Source organism: Gopherus evgoodei, chromosome 2 (assembly GCF_007399415.2).
Source record: "Gopherus evgoodei ecotype Sinaloan lineage chromosome 2, rGopEvg1_v1.p, whole genome shotgun sequence".
Lineage (NCBI taxonomy): Eukaryota > Metazoa > Chordata > Testudines > Testudinidae > Gopherus > Gopherus evgoodei.
In genome coordinates this window covers 192737626-192747722 of record NC_044323.1, presented here as the reverse complement: position 1 = coordinate 192747722, position 10097 = coordinate 192737626, and positions in this window count along the sequence as shown.

Genomic DNA, 10097 nt, shown 5'->3' with positions numbered 1-10097 from the left:
TGTCTTTGGTAGGTCATATTCCAGTGGTCTTTTTTCTTTCCACGCTGACTACTGATTATGGAACTACAATATGCTAATTGCTCAGCACACTGAACCCGAGCCATTACTGTGCTGCACTCTTGTAAAGGCAAAACAATTGGCTATTTCTCAGCCCCCAAAAATCTTATTATGTTCCCCCATGCATAACTGATTGCACCGGAGTGTTTGTACTCTTTTCTAACTGGACTGAACAAAGAAAGTACAACAACTAAAATGACCTATAACATGTCAAATATAACTCTCATCATAAAACCAAATAGATTGATTGCTACCATTAAAATGGTGTATTATTTGGTGATCTTTCATACACTTAAAGGAAAGCAGAAAAGAGATTGCACAAATGCTCATTTGTAGATTTTAATAAGCAGGCTGCTTTGAATAATTTATATAACAGCATGGGAAACTCATGTATGTACCATCCTCTACTGAGTTAAATATCACATGGGGGAAAAATACACCCAGAAGTAAAAGTGGAACAAACCAGCTAATTATTTTTGCTAATATTGGTCAAATTTTCCCTCAACTTTTATGCAATAGTCTGTGTGTTCTAATAATCTTGGCTCATATGGTTTTTCAGTTCAGGCATGCAAGGAAAAAGGAACTTCAAAAAGAGAACATTTTACCTGATCTGTACTATTTTAAAGCTTCAGTAATTAGAGAACTGCAAAGGTCAAAATAGCCATCAATATCAAGAGCAACAGAGTAGAAATAACATGTTTAAGAGGAAGTTTGTTGGAGTTTTAGCATCGTAACATAATATGCCATAAGCACTGAGATGAAGGTCTGTAATGACATGCAGGAGAAGGAGAAAAAAAGCTAGCATAACATATTGAATTTGCCAAAATTGTGTGATCTAAGTGTAAATTTGAAAATTTGCAGATAGTAATTAGAGATATGCCCAAATCAAAATCCTAGATCTGAACACCTTCAAACTTCAGCCGTGTTTGAAATCCAGGACTCTGCTATGCAATCAGATCCATATGGGCTCCACAACAGCACAGATGTCCATTCATGCAGATCTCATTTCAGGCCAGAGCCAAATTTTGTAAATGGCTTCCAACTTTACAATGAGGCAAACCAAAACCCTGAATCTGAAGGCCTCTGAACTTTTGCTCAAATACCAGATCTGTATTCAAATCAGATGTTTGTGGCTGTAACCCATTTATTAATATAGCATTGCCTGCAGATTACAGTCAAATCATGGAATCTTGAAGTACTGTAGGTAGGTATGATGTTATTTTAGATCTATTACTTTTAAACCTATACAGTGTAGTTTGTGTTTCTGAAATAATATTACATACTTAAAACAGTAAAAGCACAATGAATACCTATGGTACTCTAATAACAATAACAATAATAATAATACACCTAAGTCATGAAAAATATGCACAGTTTTAGTTAAAACTGTTCTGAGAATGGGAATTCTTCCAAAAACTTGCCACTGATTTTTTCTTAATTGCTGATAGACTGTTTTTTTTCTTTATGAATGTTTGTGCCAAATGGGCTAATCTCCTAATTTATACATAAATCATACAAAAATCATAAATCTTTTTTTACATCATTCAGAACTGTGAACCAGTTAAGTTATCCCTTGCTACTATGAGAAAGAAGTTGAAACAAATACCCATAATTACTAGTATTAAAAATACCCTAATATTGAACAGAAATTTCAGAAGATTTTTTAGGTAATCATTTTCATTTGGTTTGAAAGGCAGAAGTGAGCTATTAAAGTCAGTTAGCTACAGAATTTGAGAGTTGTTTGCTTTTTTTCCCCGTTAAACTCCAAAGCTAATAAACCCAGAGCATTCTGTAACAAGTGAGGTACTCATGTCAACAAAGGCCTTACTTAGAGCCTGCTAGGTTTTCAGAAACCTCTGTGGTGAGGACTTAAAGATATTTTAGTAATATGCAATGTGCTCAGGATCTGAGCATGCACTTCTCCCTCTTTATTTTCTACAGATTAATCCCCTTTACTTCTTTTCAGTGTGTTATTAAAATGAGTACAGAAAAGGTGTATTATGCTGAGAGTCACTCTACAGTACAATTGCCTATTAAGTACAAAAACTTTGTTCAAGTAAGTTTTCAGGATGTCCTGATGAACTTGGAAATGTAAAAGAATTCCACATTTGGGCTGCTATTTAATCATTGTCATCTCGTTGCACCTAGGTCTTGTATGGCAGCTAATATGGCTGAATCAGAGGCAACAAAAGGTTGGGTAATGTTAAGTGCATCTGAACTTGTATGAGATCTCAATTTACACAAGGAAATGGAGTGGCCTAGCTTACTGAGCAATAGCTGGTAGATTCTCCATCTCAGACAATTTTAAAATCAAGAGCAGATGATTTTCTAAATGCTATGCTCTAAGAATCATTTTGGAGAAGTTCTATGGTCTGTGTTAAACAGGAGGTCAGACTAGATGATCACAATGATCCCTTCGGGCCTTGGAATCTATGAATGAATGACTCTATCCTGGAATAGCTCCTTGTGTGGACACTCTCCTCTGGAACAAAAATCACTTTATTCCAGAATAATTTATTCTGCTTTTGAGAGCAGAGACACAATAGGGTAATTTAAAGACAGAGGGGAATCCTTGATTTTGAATGTTGGTATTGTGGGTTGATGTCTCATCTATTTTATTTGTATTTGCATCATGCTTTTTTCCTCTAAGATTAATATACAAGTTTATATATATATATATATATATATATATATAACAGTTCTCATATACACCAGCAGCCCTCATATTCCTTCTGTGTACAATGTTCCTGCATATGATTTTTATTGCAAAAAATTCCATTAAAATCAGTGGTGCAAGTGTCCTATTCATTTCAATGAGGCTTTGCACAGTAAAAGAGTTATGCATAATAAAATCATATGCAGTAGAGCTGCTGTCCACATCACTGGTACAACAATGTTCTCATAACATAAGATGCATCACTAATCACACTGTTATTACTGTGCAATATGTTTCCATGTAATATTACACACTATGCGAAATATTATTCCTCCTAGATGAAAATGTCATGCCAAATCCCATTGATATCAAAGGGGGCAAGCATCCTATTAATTTCAATGAGGCAAAGTGTAATAAACATAATATATGGCAAAATAATGTGTAGTGACAATGCTGCCAAAAAAAGGAAACAAACTGCTAACAGAGTGTTGCTGCTAAAGCTGCCTTGCCAACATTCCATCTCTCAATAAAACAGGTACTAATGTCCAAAGATATGTGTGAGTGCATATTGGCAACTCCAATTGGTTTGCCTACATAGACACTTAGGCTGGGTTTTTCAAAGAACTTAAAGGAGTTAGGTGTCCAGTTTAATGTGATTTGGATGCCTAGCTCCCTTAAAGGCCAGCCCAGTGTAAAATAACAGTATCTAATTTAGGGGCATAGATTTTCTTTTATTGTTTAGTGAGGAGGAGCGAGATTGTGAATCAAGGGATTTCATGGAGGGGAAAGGAGGCTCTGTGGTGGCATTTTCTCATGATGCAGCCACTGCCCCTTTTATTGTCTCAGTGCCCATTGTATGAGAGGTCAGCTATTAGTAACAGCTGTGCATGGCCAGGTGGAGAGGGGAAAAGCATAGGAAATATAGCATCTTATATACTCCGCTCTGAGGGAAGCATAAGTTCTGGTGCAAATGTATTGTAAACTACTGCTGCCCTCAGCAGCTTTTACACACTGTGGAGGACAAGGGGTAGTTGGTTAGTGGTGGCCCAGCCAGTGACAGCTTGGCAAGGTCAAAAGTTGTGTTTCTGATGCTGTGGTGGGCCAGCTTCTTCTCAATGATCTCTGCCTGCCGTTAGTCTTAACAGCCACTCCTCAGTGCTGTTCTGTTAATAGTGCTGCCTCTCAGGCTATTTCTACACTGCAATTGCCACATTGGGGATACCCAAAATAGATTTAATCTAGGCAGCTTGGTAGAGTGACCAGATGTCCCGATTTTGTAGGGACAATGCTGATATTTGGGGCTTTTTCTTACATAGGCTCCTATTACCGCCCACCCCCGTCCCGATTTTTCACATTTGCTATCTGGTCACTCTACAGCTTAGGTACCCATAGCAGTGAAGCCGCAGCAAATTGGGTACTACAAGTCCACCTAGTACCTTGAATACATACTCAATGACTAGCCTGTATTGAAGTCAGTGCTGCTGTGGCTTCACAGCTGTTGGTGCCTGAGCAAGCTAGATTACACATGCTGCAATCACACATCCAACTGCAGTGTAGGCATCACTCAGTGAGGACAATGCAACAGAATATTAACAGTGGACCAGCACACTTTGCGATCTGTGCGTCCCTTCCACCCCAGACCCTTAGTGGTTACAAAGAATCATACAGCTGTATTAGCAGCAAAGAATCCTGTGGCACCTTATAGACTAACAGACGTTTTGGAGCATGAGCTTTTGTGGGTGAATACCCACTTCGTCGGATAGCTGTATTAGTTTTACTTTGCAGACTCTTCTGCTATAATACTGTGCAATAGTATTGCTCTACAAAGTCTTAGTGAAGTCATTCATGCAAACATCCCATTCACTTTTGCACTTGCTCACAAGGACATTTAGAAAAGGAAATATCTGTTTGGTCTTTAGCCAAGTGTTTTTTCCTTGACTACCAGATATGTTTAGTCCATATTAAGAGTAAAAAATTTCCCTCAGCAGTTCACTGGTACATTTCCAGACCTTGTAGGATTATGCATTTAAGAGACTGACTAACATTCTTATTTAATCATTTCCCACCATATTACAAAGAAATGTGGTTTTCCAGCTCCACATGACTTCCAAATGTGATGTGGAAAATCTCCAAAAAAGGGTATTATCTGATCAAAAGTCACTGGATTCAGCACACATACAGTTCTTCCTACACTTTGTCTAAAACAAGTGGATGTGTGGCCAGTTTATGTAACTTAAAGTTGTGTCGTATCTTAACTATCATATTTATGCATCTCAGCTTCCTCAGATATGTAGTCATAGAATCATAGAACATTAGGGTTGGAAGGGACCTCAGAAAGTCATCTAGTCCAACCCCCTGCTCAAAACAGGGCCAATCCCCAGATTTTTACTCTAGTTCCCCCAAATGGCCCCCTCAAGGATTGAACTCTCAATGCTGGGTTTAAGCAGGCCAGTGCTCAAACCACTGAGCTGTCTCCCCCCTGCCAAAATAGATGGAGATATACCTATCTCATGGAACTGGAAAGGACCCTGAAAGGTCATCAAGTCCAGCCCCCTGCCTTCACTAGCAGGACCAAGTACTGATTTTGCCCCAGATCCCTAAGTGGTCCCCTCAAGGATTGAGGTCACAACCAGGACCGGCTCTAGGGGTTTTAGCGCCCTAGGCACACGGCAATTTTGCCGCCCCGCACCCTGGTCCCGCGGCTCCGGTGGAGCTGCCGCAGTGGTGCCTGCGGGAGGTCCACCGGAGCCGCAGGAGCAGTCGACCGTCCACAGGCATGACTATGGCAGCTCCACCGGAGCTGCGGACCAGCGGACCCTCCGCAGGCACCACTGCGGCAGCTCCACCAGAGCCGCCTGCCGCCCCCTCCGGCAAAATGCCGCCCACAAATAATCCTGGCGCCCTAGGTGATTGCCTAGGCCACCTAAATGGAAGCGCCGTCCCTGCTCACAACCCTGGATTTAGCAGGCCAATGCTCAAACCACTGAGCTATCCCTGCCCCATAAGAACAACATGATTTTTACACTTACTTAAGCTAAATCATAGATATGGATGCAAAATGTAGCCCTCAAAACCTTTATGTGGATTTGAGCGCTCCCTGGAGAACTTTGGGTCCATAAACCTATGAATGAATTATATTGATTTATATTTTTCATCTATGATAGATAAGGTATAGATAGCATCCATTTACTAAACTAAGTATAATGTCATACTAAATATATACTAACAGAAGCTATATATACACTTTATCTTAGCCAAAAGATTTATTCCTACCTTAGTGCTCATCATTGTTACTGTAAGGACAGATTTTGCCTGGCACTAACTCAAGTGGAAAAGGAGGAGTGAGACTTTTCTCAGCAGCCCATTTTGTGGCTCCCCAGACCTTGGGTCCAGGCACAGGGGAAAGAGAATGGATTGTATGCCCAGTAAATCCCTCCCCTCACTGATCAGGGAGGGAAAGAAGCGGATAAGAGTAGTTGGAGCCTTGGCTCTGCCTGCCCCTTCCAATATGTCATCCAGTATTGCTGAACAATGTGGGGCTTAGGGGAGTGTGCTACTACATCCAGTGAAGGGCTCTAACAAATTATTCTGCCAGGAGCAAGAGGAAAAATTGTGATTCAGAGAGGATCCTCTGTGAGGCTTCTCTTGAGATGGTGTAGCTATGCCCATTAGGACACCAAACTAAGCCAAATTTAGCTTGATAATAGTCTGTTGTGTCTGGGAAAACAGGGAGTCAGGCAACCTGGGTTCTGTTCACAGAGCTGGCACTAGGTGATCTTAAGCAAGTTACTTTATCTGTGCCTCAGTTTCCCTAGCTGTGAAATGGGCTTTGTGATACTTAAACTTTGTAAAGTTCTTTGAGAGCTACAGATTACTAGTATGACAGTTTATTATTAAATAAATCATGAAAAAGCCTCCAGTTTCATTCTTCAAAATTAAATAGGGTTAACCTTGCTGAGAGCAGATCTAGACAACACAGTGGCGAAAACTGTAGTAGCTACATGCACCTTGTCTATGCTAGACTTTTTTGGGGAATCTTCCACCATTGAATGAATACCACAGAATATCATTAGTGGAGCTGCACTGGCATTAAATCGGTGGTGGAAGATTCCCCAAAGAAGTCTAGCATAGACAAGACTGCTTTGAGCAGGCTTGTATGACATGATGGTTAAAAATGCCTGTGTCTTGTTCTACCCTAACTCCCTCACCATTGCTGCTGCCAGAGGAGTTTCAGGGGAAATAGTACAATGGAAGCGATTTCTCAAAGACAATCTAGTGTAGACAGAGCCACTGAGACTGGGCAGTTGTCAATGGCAGTTAAACAGGTGCAAGCTTGGTTCCCATTAGCGTTCCAAGATGGCAAACATATAAATCAGAAGTGCCCACAAATAAGGACACTTGGGCTAAAAATAGCTTCATCAATATAGACTGATATTGATGGAGAGTTTGTTTGTTTTTTAACTTAGAGGCTTTTTGTTATGGACTTAAACTTCATTAATGTTCAGATTTAGGAAGCAAATAAATAGTGTCTGAAAATGAGAATTTTATTTCTATATCTGATCTGGCTGATGTGGTTTAATTTTGATATATTAGAAAAAGTAACATCCAAACACACCCGTGTGCTAAATGTCAACCCAGTGCTATTTGATACAGCTGTGATATTAAACCTTGAAGATCAAGTTAACAAGGGAACCAGTGATAGACCCTTAAGTGTATTGGGGCTAATGGCTGGCATTATAATAGGAAGTTATTTGTTTTTCACAGAATAGTGGAACAGCTGATAAAATGGTTAAACTGTGTGCTCGTTGATTTTAATAATTATAGCTTATTTAATTAACACTACTCTAGAAGTGACCTTGTGTTTACTAATTATTTCTGCAAGTTACTTCACCAGGAATCATAGTATCAAATTAACCACAATATATTTGATGTTAAGAGTAATACTTGAACATTTTGCCTAGCTTCTTCATTGTCTTTGTAATTTAAATATCCTGTTGTGTAAGTAGAAAGACAGGAAGTGAGTTTTACAAAATCTTACAATAACAATATTAGGTTTCAGATAAGCAGATGTGCTGTGTTGCTGGGTATTTTTTTCCTGGTGTAATATCAGTTTTGCAAATGCTAGACAGGATTACATTTTCTCTTAGGAAAACAGTTAAAATCTTTCAAAATAAGCTCTGTCGGTAATGCACAAATACTCTCCAGGTAACAAAAAACTACTTTGGCCCATAACGCCAGGCTTTAATTATTTAGCTTCATGCTTTATTTTTGTTTCTGCCATGAAACCAAAAACTCCCTTTCGGTAGACAGAGACAGGATGGTGGGGCAGGTGATTACCTATACACTCTTTCATTGTTTCCACTCCAGTTCAGCACTGTTTTTATGCAAATCAAAACCTTTGTGTGTGCATAGCAGGCACAGATATTCTTACATTTTATACACATTACAATTAGCTTTCCTGCTGAAACTGAGCTGAACTGAATCATTTCCTCTAGTGGTGATTGCACTTGGCTCTCTACAAGAAAGACAGTAAGAACAGTTACTTCTTCTTTTAAAGGTTACAAACAGAAGCCTATTTTTATATACCTGGATTTATTGCCCTCTAAAGAAATGTTTTCTTAATGGTGACATTTAGATTTTCTTTAATGAATCAACCTATTTTCACAAGCTAGATGAGTAATTAACATGTCAAAATATAAACAGTCAATTGTGTAAACTACCCTCCATTATTGCATTTAACAAAAGTAGGACATGGTTTCTGAACCGATTTTCCTCTAATAAGATTACAGTACTGATCATTCTGCTCCCAATGAAGTCAGTGGGATATATATATATATATATAAAAAGAGAGAGAGAGAGATCACATGTAAACAAATTATTTTGAACACTAGACAAATTTTCAGTACACAGGCATGTTTATGTATGTGTATTTATATACACTCACACCTACCAATATAGTCGTTTAGCCCCTGTGTGCGTATAAATAAATATATTATAGGAGGGGCTGGTAGTGTGCCCTATTATTAAGGTTCCCACTTTGCATTTTAAAATCCTGCTTATAACTTTGCCAAACTTTAACCATTCAGCACTGAAATTTACATTCTGAGGTGTCTGCCTCAGGCTGAATTGTTTTGTAAAATTGCAGACAAAATTGTTCAGTCCTTTCAGAGAAGGAGTCTGGAGAAAAATACATAGTTTGGCCCATATTAAAACATGGTAATAACCTGTTCTTTGAACAGCTCTAGCTCTCTCATGCTTTGGAATGTGGGAGAGGGTGGACTTTGTGGCAGGGATGTGCCTTTTGTCCTCTCCATGAAAATCTGCCCTAATCTGGCCAAGGTATAAACCTTTGGAAAAAAAAATCACAGTTTTCACATGCTCAGTAGAGACTTATTTGATTTTAGCTAAAATCGTCTAAGATTCTATCATCATAAGCAGAGATGACCTTTACTTGCAGATGGGGGGGGCAGAGTGAGGGAAGCAGTTTCAGCGTGTGTTACTGAGCATGCTCAGTCCATGTGAGCATGCTCAGTACAAGCCAAGCAGCAATCCTGAAGAGGCATATATCCCCACATTCCCTCCCTCACACATCACCTCTGCTCATGAGCATCCTTAAGTCTCTTGCATCTCCTGCTGCTAACCAGACTGCACACGCATCAACCTGCAGAGGAATTGAGCATGCTCCAGCCCCAGGCTACAGGAATGAAGCCAAACTTTCTCTGTAATGGCTGATATGATCCTGGGTGGGACCAGGCACTGGAACTGAGAGCAGGGAGCCGCTCTCTCCTGTGCTTTAAGTGGCACCCATGCAGCGTGGAGGAGAAGGGAGTTGTCTGATTCAAATGCAGGGAGTCCAAAAGCTGAACCAGTGAGGGGGAAAGAGAGTAGATTTGAACAAGAGATCTAGCAAGACTGGGACTGGAGGGCGGGGAGAGAAACTGGGACTGGCTGTGCAAAAGAACTGCAACAAGGAGTTGGGAGGGAGTTAGATTGGATAAGGGAGGGAGACTAGCATGAGGATCCAGGAGGGGGGCAACTGAGACTGCTTGGCCAAGAGGACAGAAGACAAGGCGTTGGGGCAAAATGAGGGTGGAACTGGTTGAGCAAAGTGACTAGGCCTAGGGAGAAAAATGGGATTCAGACAGTGATCCTGGAGAAGAAGACTAGAACTGGCTGAGCAAGGAGACTGGTTGTACAGTGATTAATAGTTAATTGTGTTTCACAGTATGAAAAAAGGCAGAAATACTTAATACAAAGTTATCAAAAACAGAAAATGATTCACTAGATATTATAGTTCAGAATAGTACAGGTCTTTTAGCTGTCTCAAATGAAATATTAAAATCTGTAATAAGCAGTGAAGTATGAATTGGGGCTTTTATGGAAT